Source organism: Suricata suricatta, chromosome 7 (genome assembly GCF_006229205.1).
Source record: "Suricata suricatta isolate VVHF042 chromosome 7, meerkat_22Aug2017_6uvM2_HiC, whole genome shotgun sequence".
In the NCBI taxonomy this organism is placed as follows: Eukaryota; Metazoa; Chordata; class Mammalia; order Carnivora; family Herpestidae; genus Suricata; species Suricata suricatta.
The window spans coordinates 73,778,270-73,790,783 of record NC_043706.1 but is presented as its reverse complement, the minus strand read 5'-3'; the positions used below and the strand labels follow the sequence as shown (position 1 = coordinate 73,790,783).

The following is a 12,514-nucleotide window of genomic DNA, read 5'->3' as shown; positions in this document are numbered from 1 at the left end:
CAAGGTTAATCATGATTGTCTATATCTTTTTTATAGTAATCACTTTTGAATTGTGTTCAGATATGCAGTTTCAGGTGTAATCATCAGAGCTGGTTAGTCAGGCATTCCAGATAGTGGTTCTTTTCAGAACCTTTTTTAAAGGGTTGGTTAACTACCTCAGTAGCAGAGGATTGAACTATACCCTGTCTGTACTGTACATAGAAAATCTTTGTAGATAAAAGCAAGGCTTGTTAAATGATATGAGGGTAAGATTTTAATATACCAAATGTAACATTCTTAGTTGCCTTTAGTTTCAGAGGCTTGTAAGACTTCCTCATGACCATCATAACAGGCCTTGCTTTTGTCGTATTTTGTGGCTGAAAAAGCAGCCTTGCTTCTTCAGATATTGTAGTTATTTGGATGTATAATAGTTTAGCAAGATGTTACTTTTGTAAGACATCAGATGTTCAAAAAAGTGCATCCGAACTTGTACTAAATACTGCAGTGTCCCTTTATAAAAAAAAGTCAGACTAAAACTGACAGTTGTACAGCGAAGCCTGACATTTGGATATTTTGAAGTTTTTTCATAAATCATAGAAATTAGTATATGGCTGTAGTTTAGCTTTTTAGGTAAAAGGTATGTTTCATTAGTGCATTTCTTATTGCTGATCACTGCAAAAATGTGAATCAGCTTTCCATTTCTTATGCAGGTCATGATAACTTGTAGAATTAGAGTACAATCATTTGTGCTATGTTTTTAATTTTCTAAAGCACCTTGATGACAGTGAGTGTTCAGTGGTGAAGCATCCTCTATTGAATCACCCTCAAAAAATTTTTTTGCCAAGTCCTAAATTGATAGCTTAAAGTCAAAAGTGAAATTATAATTTAATTAGGACTTGGTGTAAAGAAATCCCTTTCCCCCTTCCCCAAAGGGATACTGCAGTTATATCACATACCCAATAGGCACCACGATGAAGATCAGAGCTTAATAATTAAGGTTTTATACACACCAGTTCCCCCAGTAAATGCAAATTTAACAAAATTAGACATGTCATATGTTCAAAATTCTCATGGCAAACAATCATTTTGCATTCCTGCAAATAAAATTGTTTTATACTGTAAGCTGGAGGCGAGTGTAACTTATTTTTGTAATAAAGTTTTTATTTTTTTTATGTGTCATTAATATAAATGTGTGTTAGTGTAGAAATATTCTGGTTTAAAAACTTAGAATTGCACACATTTCAGTATGTTTATTTGTACTTACATAATTTTAGAATAGTGGTTGCCAATAGCCTGTATGTTTCACATTAATTGGTTTTTTTTATGTTACCTTAATAAACCATTTTAGTATGTTGTATGTCAGTTACTGGGATAGCTGGGACATAGAGTGTAATTTAAAATTTGTCAATAAGTATTCATTGGAATATATGTAAATGTGCCTTGCCGGTTATTGAAACTTACCTACAAAATGAGTATGGGGTGACAAAAATTAGTTCCTGGTGCTTAATGAAACTTTCTGCCACTGATTTTATATATTACCCCGTGCTTTTTTAAAGTACATCTCTTTCAAATCTTAGTGTAAGTTTGAGGGCTACACAAAACATTTACATTTCATTCTAACATATAATGAGTATAATAGGTTGTGGAAAGTGGGTAAACTAAATGTAGCCTTCAGTAAAATTAAATCTCAGTGTAATCTTTGGTGCTGGTGTTTCCCAGTTCCAAGGAATTAAATGATCCCATCAAAGAGGTCATTGCCATGCCTATTGGCACTTTACTGTCATACCCTTTTTTAAGGGACACTGTCAAGGTGTTTAAGTTAATTCTCAGAATTATTTGTTGGGATTTTAGGATGAGTTTGTTTGACTTAAGTAAGAACTGCATTGTCAGAGTTGAAAGATGAACATTTTTGTGAGTTCACAAATGTGTTCTTAAGAAAACATTAAAATATGGAGCTGTGGGTTTCCAAGACTGTTTGGCATTCTTAGTTTGGGGATTTGGGAGGGAAAACTGATATAAAGAAATTGTAAGGAATTGATGGGTAATGTAAACAGTGGTGATGAAATATATACACACTCAAGTGAAATTACTTGACAGTGTTCATTTGAATAACTTTGAATTCAAGCCATTATAATTACTTTTAAAATTAAATATCATTTGCACTGTTCTGATAATGGGTGCAGTTTTTGAGCAATATAATCAGAGCTAAATATGCATGTAGTGATTAGTGATGTGAACAATTAAGTTCTGAGAAGAAATACTAACTGGTATTTTCAAACTTAAATTTCTGTAGTAAAATCAGCATCAAACTCTTATCAATAAGAGATCAAGGAAAACAGGCAATGCATATAAACATACTTTTGAATGTTGTGTGGCCTATAAAGCAATAATGCAATTTATATGGAATGTCATGGGATATGAGAAATGGAAATGCAAAAATAACTAATCCTTTAGTAAAAATGTCAACATGTTAAAAGGGGAATGTTAACTAATGTAGGTTATTGCTATTTGTGATTTGTTTATGGGTTCTTGGCTTTGACAGCTTCAAAGAATGGACAGATAAGTTAAATTTTGTATATATTGTCAAGGAATGGGTCTTAAATCCAAGAGTCAAGTCCCTTCCTTGGGGTGAAAAATGTATCCTTAAAGCATTCTGATTGTTAAACAAGAAAACTTGAGTTACCTAAACAGACGCAAGATTTTGTTTCTGCAGACTACTTGGCAATCAAAGTGATCATCAGTTTAGTTAATCAGTTTTCAGAAATTTGCTTTGTGAGAAAATTGTGTTCTGTATATTTTTCCAAACATGTTTTTTGTGGAAGATTTTCAGCCATTGCAATTAAATCAGATATTAGAAATGAAGTGGGGGTTCAGCACAAAAAGAGCGGTTGCACACTCATGATGGTGGTTGTAGCATCATGAGAAATTTATCAATTATTGCAAGTCTGATTTGACAAAATACAAACATTTTCCTCATGATAAAATAGGAATTTAATAGGAATGGATTGATGGGGTGATCTCGGGTATTGTATATATTTGGAAAGACTTAAAACCAGGATGAATATATGCTAGATGGACAAAATTGTCACATGCAGGACAGATTTTTTTTTTGACTGCTAAGGCAAAGTCACTGTTGATCAGAAACAGCAAAAGATCACCTTATTATTACAGAGTAAGACCTATCTCTATTTTAAGGGGAGAAATTAAATGTAGAAGACTTCATGCATTTAGGAGGAGCTAACCCTAGAGTAAATGAGTGCTCAGATTCCTAAAACATCCAAGAATACCCACCATGTCCATTTTCTCCCCAGTGATATATTCCATAAAATTTTTATCTGACCTTAGGAATTTATTGGTGGGTATAAAATGAATGAACAAAAAACTTTAACAATACGTAAAATGAACAGACGTGAGGATGATGTTTTAAAGTGTAGCATTTACTCAGTGATACCACTCAATAGGGCATGCCACTACTTTTCTTAAGATGCTAATTATAAACCAATGTTCAAAGACATTTTTAACTGTGGGCAAAATAATAGATGGACTTTTTGGTCTGTCACTTTTTTAAAAAGTACTTAAGATTAAAGTTCTATTAGCACCACAGTCTGCCTTCAATTATATACATAAAATATTTTTCAGGATCAGAAGCATTCAGTCGGAAAAACATCTTTTTTATGAACACAAAACAGTATTATAACTAATGCTCTGGTCCAAGATTAGGTTTTTAATGATTTTAACAGTAGTCTGAAAACATTTAGAAGTCTGGCATTGAGAAACAAAAGCTTGTACCTGGCTAGTACTTTTATTTAAAAGAAATATTAGTTCTCTTAGCTTATTTAAATTGTCTCTTACATTTATTTATCCATAGAATTTATATTTATTTCATTCCTTTCATCTCACTGAAAACAACTGTCTGCAGGCTCTTTGATTTGGATTAGATGTGTGAAGTACTGTCTTTTGCCAAAAACCTCAACTTACCTGTTCTTTTAAACGTAGTGGGTTTGTGCTTGTTTGGAGATCAGTTCAAAAACTATCTGTACTATCTGTACTGCCTCTGATGTTAAGATTTTATGTATAGCATAAGGAAGCTAGCTCTGACTATATTTTCCTAAGAATAAAGACCTATTTTTGTAGCATGTCTTAGGATCTCCAGGAGTCCAAGAATTATTGTGGGTGTCCTCCATTTCATCTTTTTTCACTTAACAGCTTTTGAATAGACACTTGGAATCTTTAGAGCTCTTTGCATTTTGATTATACATTCAAAGTAACTAGCCAATGGTAAAAAGATTCCCCAAGATCCCTAATTCAAGCACATGATGGGGACATGTAAACATAGAGTGTTGGTCTTCACTTAATTTGGTGAAAATATTCTGTGGTCACACACATGCCAGTGGACTCAATGAAGCTGTTAATGGTAATTTGGTTCTGCTTTTCTGGGAACATACCTATCATGCATTGTTCTTCCATTCTCTATCACCATCATTCTCTGAAGGTTTGGAAATGATTGAGGTTGGAAGTGAATCAGGAGAATGGAGTGAACAAATGGATCTGTTTTAATAAAATGTTGCACATTTAGGAAAGTAAACCCAGCTTAAAATGGGTTCCATTAAGCTAGGAAGGAAATCATCAAAGAATGGGGTACTTGTAAATACATTGGAAAGGTTTGGTTCATAGCCTTAGAATTTCTTGGAGGGTGGGGGGCAAGGTAGTGGTAGTTTTGGCCACTTCATCGAGATAAAAATTGTTTTAGTAGATCACTTAATGTAGATTTTTAGTTTGTATTTTAGGTTAACCAAAGTTGATGTTAGTATTTAGTGAAAAGAAGCTTGTTTTTTCAGGGCAGTCATGGAAGTTTTTTACCTGAAAAATTCTGGGTGACCACTAGGGCATTTTGAATGACATTTATGTTGCTCACTGGACTCCTGTGCAGTGACCAAACTAGTATTTTTTTGTTGAAATCAAGACTGCTGAACAAGACTTTGGGTAAGGGAGAACTCGTAATAAACCATTTTGGAAATTAGTGTCTTCTAACTGTTTCCTAGAATGTGTTTTCTAACACACTTTAATTTACAGGCTTCAGTGAGTATCTGATTTTTCACATTATAAAGTGGTTTAAAACAAGTTCTAATCTGAGGGGAGTTTAAAGGCAACTATCTGTAATGCTCATGAAGTGTCATTTATTGATTTAGGCTTTCAGTCTGTATTCTGAAAAGATTCTTTTGACAAAATACTGTTTGGACAGAATTTTAGGATACCTAAGGGGATTGGTGTCTTTATGAACTATAGCCAAATTTTACTTCAAGGTACAAGGACAAGGGCTTTTGATGTAGACAAGCTGTTCCTACAGATTAAAGGATATGGGCTTGTTCACAATATAAAATCTGTAGAAGAGTTTTTAGGTTTCAAAATCTGGTCTAAGTGTAGGAACCTACAACATACCAGAAGAGTTCTAACATTACATCTGATGTGGCTCTTTTAATGCTGTTAAGTTCAAATGAGGTGAAGGAAATCTGAATAATTATGTCATTTGTGTAATATAATACTGCTTCTGAACTTAGGTGTCCTAATTTTTTCAGATAGGAATTAGAAAATGTCAATACTACATTATTTGAACACGAAGTTGATAAAACCATGCGTTGGTTTTATGTCATGAGTAAAACCCTTATGATTTTTTTTTTTTTTAAGATTTTCTTTTTAAGTAATCTCTGTACCCAACTTGGGGCTCGTACACACAACACCAAATCACATTCTCTACTGACGGAGCCAGCCTGGCACCCCCCCCCCCCATATGACTTCATTTTTCAGAAATGTCTTTAATAATGTTAGTATTTGTGTTGCTTTAATTGGAAGGCTCAGGAATTAGGCTTCTGAAATTGCTTTTAACTTAGCATGTCATGAAATATTTCAAAAGTCTATATGCTAATTGTGCATCTTTATGTTTAACATTTGGAAGAAGTGTGTAGGAAAACCAAAACTAATGAGCAGTATGTCAGAGGTCATCTATGAAAATTGGTAGAATATGCTTTTTAATTCTCTGCAGACACATGCAAATGTAGGACATTTAGTTTTGGTAAAACGTATTTCTCTTATTCTTGAAATAGTAAAAGTCCCCATGAGTTAGTAGCAATTGAATCCTTAAGAATCCTTCAACATTAAGTGCAGGTACTATTTCCTTTAGGGGTCCAGCTTCCGATTCATTTATAAAATAGAATTAAAATACAAGAAAGCATTTATCCTAAAATTGATCTCTTGGTTTCCTGAAGATCCATTTAGCACTTAGGACAGCATCAGTCATGGTTAAGGCCCCAGCAGCACGTAATTGTAGTTACTTCAGTTTCTTTATCTGTGCCTAGTGTCTGTGTTCATCAGTCTGTTTAAATTACCAGTGCCACTCATTCTTCAAAGTTACTCAATTCTCTATATGGTTTCTTTTGCCTCTTAGAATGGAAGCTCCTCTAGGGCAGGGAAATTTGAATTAATGGGGTTAGGCATTTAAAAATATTCAAGTATTTTTCAGTTTGGTCAAAATTTAGTTTATTTGCTGAATTAGGCTTAATTGTGGCTTGGTAACTTTAAAAAGGAATAAAAATTTGGAACCACTGAATATACATTAGAAAGCTTTTTTAAAATGAGCATGTTATGCTAATGTTTTAAGTAAATTAACATCAGGAAGATTCACATTTAAATTGTACATCTGACATTAAAAAGAGTCAAAATTGGAAGTTAAGGGAACAGTTAGCCTTGTGATATATATAAAGATTGCTTTTTTTTTAAGTATTGAAATTATTACTACCCAGCTCAGCAATTTTTTCTGTATGCTGATTTTTAGCTTAATTCCAGGTTCCTGAACGAAACCACATCCCAACTACACACCTCTTTATGAGGAAGGAATACTTCAAGATTGAATTTTTGGTTTGCTGATGAAGTGTAGTGGTTTTTTAAGTCTGTAAAATTTGTTTAGCCTTCTTTTGCAGAGTACTTTAGAGAGGATCCATGATTATGCCTGAGAAAAGCATGAAGGCTAAATCACTATAAAAGTTTTGAAACAGGTATTTTTTTTAAACTGGTATTTCTAACTAGTACCTACTTACATTTTAAAATAATGTAGAGCAATGATTGGCTGCATCCATATAAATAATTGTATTTACCTTTCACTTGGTAGATGTTGAAGTTAAATCATTTGAAAACAGGCTTGAATTTACACCATCATCTCACTATGATAGTCTGTATCTCCTACTTTGAGTAGTGGAGGAAGGTGTTGCATATGCTTAGTTGATAATTTAGCTCAAAAGTACAAGATCTATACCTGGAAAGCAGTAGATAATAGGATATGAAATAGCATTCAGATAGCACAAAGTCTTCATCTCACACTGTACCCAGTTTACAGAGAGGACTCCTGTAGCTATTATATAGTGGTTACTGTTTACATCTCTCTCTCAACATGAGTGGGGTCGGGGAGAGGGACAGAGGGAACACATCTCTCTTAATTACTAAATTTAGGAAGTGTTTACCCCTTGTGAGGGGCAAACTAGCTTAAACTAGTTAAACTAGTTCTGTTCTTTTGCCAAACAATTTTAAATTCAGCTGATTATTGTTCAAACTACACATAAGTCTCTACTTAAACCAGTTTTAGTATCTATTTGATCCTCACTATAAGGAAGCAGCATGCTCAATATTTTGTTTTTTAAATTTGTTTATTAAAAAAATTTTGGTTTTTTTGAGAGCTAGTGCAAGCAGCGTTGGGGCAAGAGAGGGAGAGAGAATCCCAAGCAGGCTCCACTGTGTGCAAAGGGCTTGCTCATGAACTGTGAGATACAACCTGAGCTGAAATCCAGAGTTGGACACTTAACCTACTGAACCTCCCAGGAGCCTATTACTTTTCCTTCCTCTCCCAGTTCTTGTGATCTGTTGTTAGGCTTATGGCACTTTATAATGGATTATCTTTTATTTTGCCTCTAGACTGCTGTATAATGGATAATATATTTAGATTCATAGATAATCCTGTTTTGATAAAATTTGCTTCCTTTGGAAGGCAAAATTGTAGAAATAAAATGAATCCTTTTAGTGTTCTTTTATATGTTTAGATTCATGCAGTAGCTAAAATATGAACCATGACTTTTTGTTTTGTTTTTAATTACCTTTGTTTTTCTAAGCTCTTTTGTTGTTTAATCATATTTAAATGCTGTGTATACTGTCATATTAGGATTTTTTTTTTCCCAGTTCATTTGCTGGATTCCACATTTTTAAGGTTCTGTTGTGTCTTAGATTCCTTTTTGTTCTTGCTGCAATATATTCTCTGGTAATATTTTCAGAAAAGGTACCTGAAATAGTCTTGCACACCGGAAAACGTTTCACCCTCACTGTTGGTTGACAATTTGGAAAAAAGATTCTAGCTGCACTATCCTTTTTCATCAGAACTTTGGAGATAACACTCCATTGTTTGGTGTTATAACAGTGTGTTTTTTTTTTTTTTTTAAGGTTTGTGTGTATGTTGGAGGGAATGAATGGGTGGGGGGATGGGCAAAGAGTGGGAGAATCTCAAGCAGGTTCTGCATTATAGTGCTGAGCCCAGTGTGTAGGGCTTGATCCCATGAACATGAGATCATGACTTGAGCCAAAACCAAGAGTCTGATGCTCTGGGTACCTGAGTGGCTCAGTTAAATGTCTGACTTCAGTTCAGGTCATGATCTCACAGTTAATGAGTTCAAGACCCGCATCTGCTGACAGTTCAGAGCTTGGAGTTTGTTTCGGATTCTGTGTCTCCTTTGGGGCCCTTCCCCACTCATTCTCTTTCAAAAATAAATGTTAAGAATATGGAAAATTCTAAGGAAAGAATCTGATACTCAACTGACTGAACCCCCCTCCCCAGGCGCCCTGTGTTATAACAGTCTTGATTTGAATGCAGTGCTTACTCTAGGCAATTTTTTTTCTTAACACATGAATTTTTTTGATAACTTGATTTCCTAAGGTTTGATGAGACTGCATTCATTTTCATTTATTTTGCTTTTTAACTTGAAGTCTTAAGAGTTTCTTTGTTCCTGAGAATTTAATTTTTCACTTTTTTCAGTTTTTCTGCTTGCTTTTTGGACCTTGGAAGATTTGTACTGCATTGATTCTCTTGTATGTAAGCTATTTTCTTCTTTTATCACTGTAGCTTTTTATACTTTATAGAAAGTATTACCTTTTATTTTTCCCTCTTCCAGAACATACATTGGCTTTAAATTTGACCAATAGAGCAGTCTGTTCTTATTTTACATATAGACTATCTTAATTCTTGAGTTTTCAAGATTTTTAAAAAAGTGACCAGTTATAGGATGCATTGAAATACTCACTTTATTTACTTTTTCACATTTTTCTAAATGTTTGGTGGTTCTTTATGAAAGAAGGAGTTGATAAAAGTAGTGTTACTACGCCCGTTTACTGACATGACTCACTATGTGCTGTGTATATTAGAAGAACATCAGGCTTCCTCGGGAGCAGGCAGGCAGGGAGGCAAAGTACCCCCCTCATGCCTGAAAGAAGAGTGCCTGATTGCAGGAGTTTTGACCCCACCTAGGCAGATTATTTGCTGTAAGGAGGTGGTAGACCCTGAAAGCAGCTTTCTAACCTTCCAATTGACTAAAAATATTCTTTGACTTGCAGCGCAGAGGTCTTTTTCCTTCCCATTCCTCTCAAGAATGGCTCCTGTTTCAAGCAAAAAATTTATATCCTCAGTTCTTGATATTTTGTACCTAAAGTGTGCTACATAGTATAAATGCTACTTTTAAATGGATCTGGGTAATAAAATACAACTGTACATTATTTTGAATTTATTAGAAGAAGCCATCTTCATATTACCATGTTCATGTTGATGCCTCATTTGAAATAAATAGTCTAGAAGAAGATTGAATAAATCTTACTGGAAAAAAGAATATCATGTAGCTTGTTAAAAGGGCACATAGAAGACATTTTGTGACTAAACATGCAAATTTAGTGACATTTTTTGACTGGACAAAGCAGATTTAAAAAGATTTTGGGAATAGTGAAATAGGTTTTAGCATTTAATTTCTGAACATTTAAAAAGAAACCCATTGTGAGTATTTTGTTTTTCTGTTTCTATTTAACAGTTACCTTCATGTATTCTATTATACCTGGTAGAGCTCTCAAACCTACCATATCCAGATTTGATGAGAACCCATGTTAATCTAGTTGTGGAAATGCTTTTTGTCATATACTCTTTGCTGATTACAGTCTAAGTCCTTGAAAATTTTTCCACATAAAGGCAATTCGAACATCTTAGATCATTTTGGCTGTTCTTTGACTCCTTCCAGGTATTAAAACATTAGGTTTTATGATATTAAAATACCAAAGGAGAAACTGACTTAAAAGTTTTGGTGCCAGAAATCATAGCAAATTTTAATAGCAAAAATAGTATCTGGAAACACCCACATACTTGAGAAAACTGAAGAAAATAAATCTTATTAATTAATATATCTAGACCCATTCATTAATGGACATAAGGCATGCTAATCTCTTATATTCCTATGGCTTTTCCATTCTAATAAGCCTGGTTGTGTGTGTGTGTGTGTGTGTGTGTGTGTGTGTGTGTGTGTAGGTTGCTCAGCCAAATTTGTGTGCATTAATACAGGCACAATTTCAAGGATTTAAATACTTTTTAGTTCCTTAATACTTCTATGTGAAAACAATAATAAAAATATTTTTCCTAATAATCTATTTGGTCCTGGGCTAAAAGGTTGTATTTTGATATTTTTCTGGTTCTTAACATTCTATAAGGTATAACTTAGGTTTTTGGTAACATTCTGCCTAGAGGATTTTCAGTTTCTTTGCATTCATGCTTTTTGAAGGCTTAGTTTCATAAAATATGAAATGTTACGTTAAAAGATGTAATTCATACTGTAATCAATGTGTAATAGCTTACATGTATGAACATTTTCTGGAACATCTTTGTGATAACATAGTTACTTTGAGGGGAAGTAAATAGGATGCTTCTTTTTCTTACAGTTAAGGGAACATTGGAGCCTGTATATTCTGAGGAAGAAAGCTATCAAGCCCATATAAGTTTACAGAACATTATTGAAGTTATCCCCAAACTCCATAAAGTATTGTGTGAATATTGCACTAGGTGGAGGTCAGCCTGAGTAATATATATGTCAACTAATTTTTGAGCAACACGGATCTCCTTTTTTGGGAGTAACTTTTTTAATGTTTATTTTTAGAGAGAGCGCACGTGTGCAAGTGGGGGAGGGGTAGAGAGCAGAGAGAGAGAATACCAAGCAGGCTCTGTGCTGTCAGCCTAGAGTCCAATGTGGGCTCAATCCTGTGTACATCGAGTTCATGACCTGAGCTGAATTCAAGAGCTGGGCACTTAACTGAGCCACCCAAGTCCCCTGTGGTGGTAATTATGTTTTTTAATCTCTAAGATTAGCATTCATATGTTTTCAAGTTCTTCTGCAGTTCTAGGAAAAACTCAATTGGTAATAACTAATATAAACAGACCTGATTAGGAAATAAAATGTAGTCTAAGTGCTAAATCAATCTCCCAAATTTGATTTGTTGCTAATAGCTCAAATGTTTTCTAAAAATTATAGGGATACCATAAATCCAAAATAGCATAGGGTTCCAAGCATCAGCAAATCCCTTCCCACAGCTCCCTGCACCAGTAAACTCTAGATTGTAACCATGCATTTTACACTATCAGGATAAACATTTTATTCCACCTTTTCCTAGGTAACTTGGCAGTTTTGAAATGATAGCCCTTTTAGGTTGATTTTCCTCTCCTCTCTTTTAAAGAGCTGTTCACAGGATACCAGTAGCCTGATAAGAAAATTATCTTTTTTTTTTTTTTTTAAAGCTTTAACCTTGGGGTGCTTGGGTGGCTCAGCAGCTTAAGCATCTGGCTCTTTGTTTCAGCTGAGGTCATGATCTCACAGTTGTGAGATTAAGTTCTGAGCTAATATGTCAGCACGAAGCCTACTGAGGACTCCTACCCTCTCCCTCTCCCTCTCTCCCTCTCTCTCCCCTGCTCACATGCCCACTCTCTCAACATAAATAAACTTCAAAAAATAAAAATTTAAAAATAACAACATAAGGGCGCCTGGTTGGCTCAGTCGGTTAAGTGGCGGTTTTGGCTCAGGTCATGAAGTCACAGTTTGTGGGTTCGAGCCCCGCGTCAGGCTCTGTGCTGACCACTAGCTCAGAGCCTGGAGACTACTTCAGATTCTGTATCTCCCTCTCTGGCCCTCCCCTGCTCGCGCTGTCTCTCTCTGTCTCCCGAAATAAATAAAAAACATTAAAAAAGTTTAAAAATAAACACAAAACTTCACCCCCTGAGTCACTTGTTACATTGAATCCTTGAAAAAAAAATTTTTTTTAGCACTTTGCTGGTTCTCTAATCTCTGACCACCTTCTTATCTGTCCTTATTTCCCTTTCTTCATCTATACTTTTCTTCTGTTTTTAAAAAATTTTTTTTAATGTTTTATTTATTTTTGAGACAGAGCATGAGCAGGGAGGGGCGCAGAGAGAGAGGGAGACACA

The 12,514-nt window shown here is 34.6% G+C and overlaps 1 protein-coding gene across 2 annotated transcripts in view; it reads left to right on the top strand.

Moving 5' to 3' along the window:
* The window catches only part of SYNCRIP (synaptotagmin binding cytoplasmic RNA interacting protein), a 30,354-nt gene extending 26,237 nt beyond the window's left edge, over window positions 1-4,117 (top strand). For both annotated transcript variants that reach the window (XM_029943614.1, XM_029943613.1), the window contains exon 12: window positions 1-4,117. This exon is cut by the window's left edge. The gene's annotated coding sequence lies outside the window, so the exon portion shown is untranslated.
* The last annotated feature ends 8,397 nt before the right edge of the window (window positions 4,118-12,514 follow it).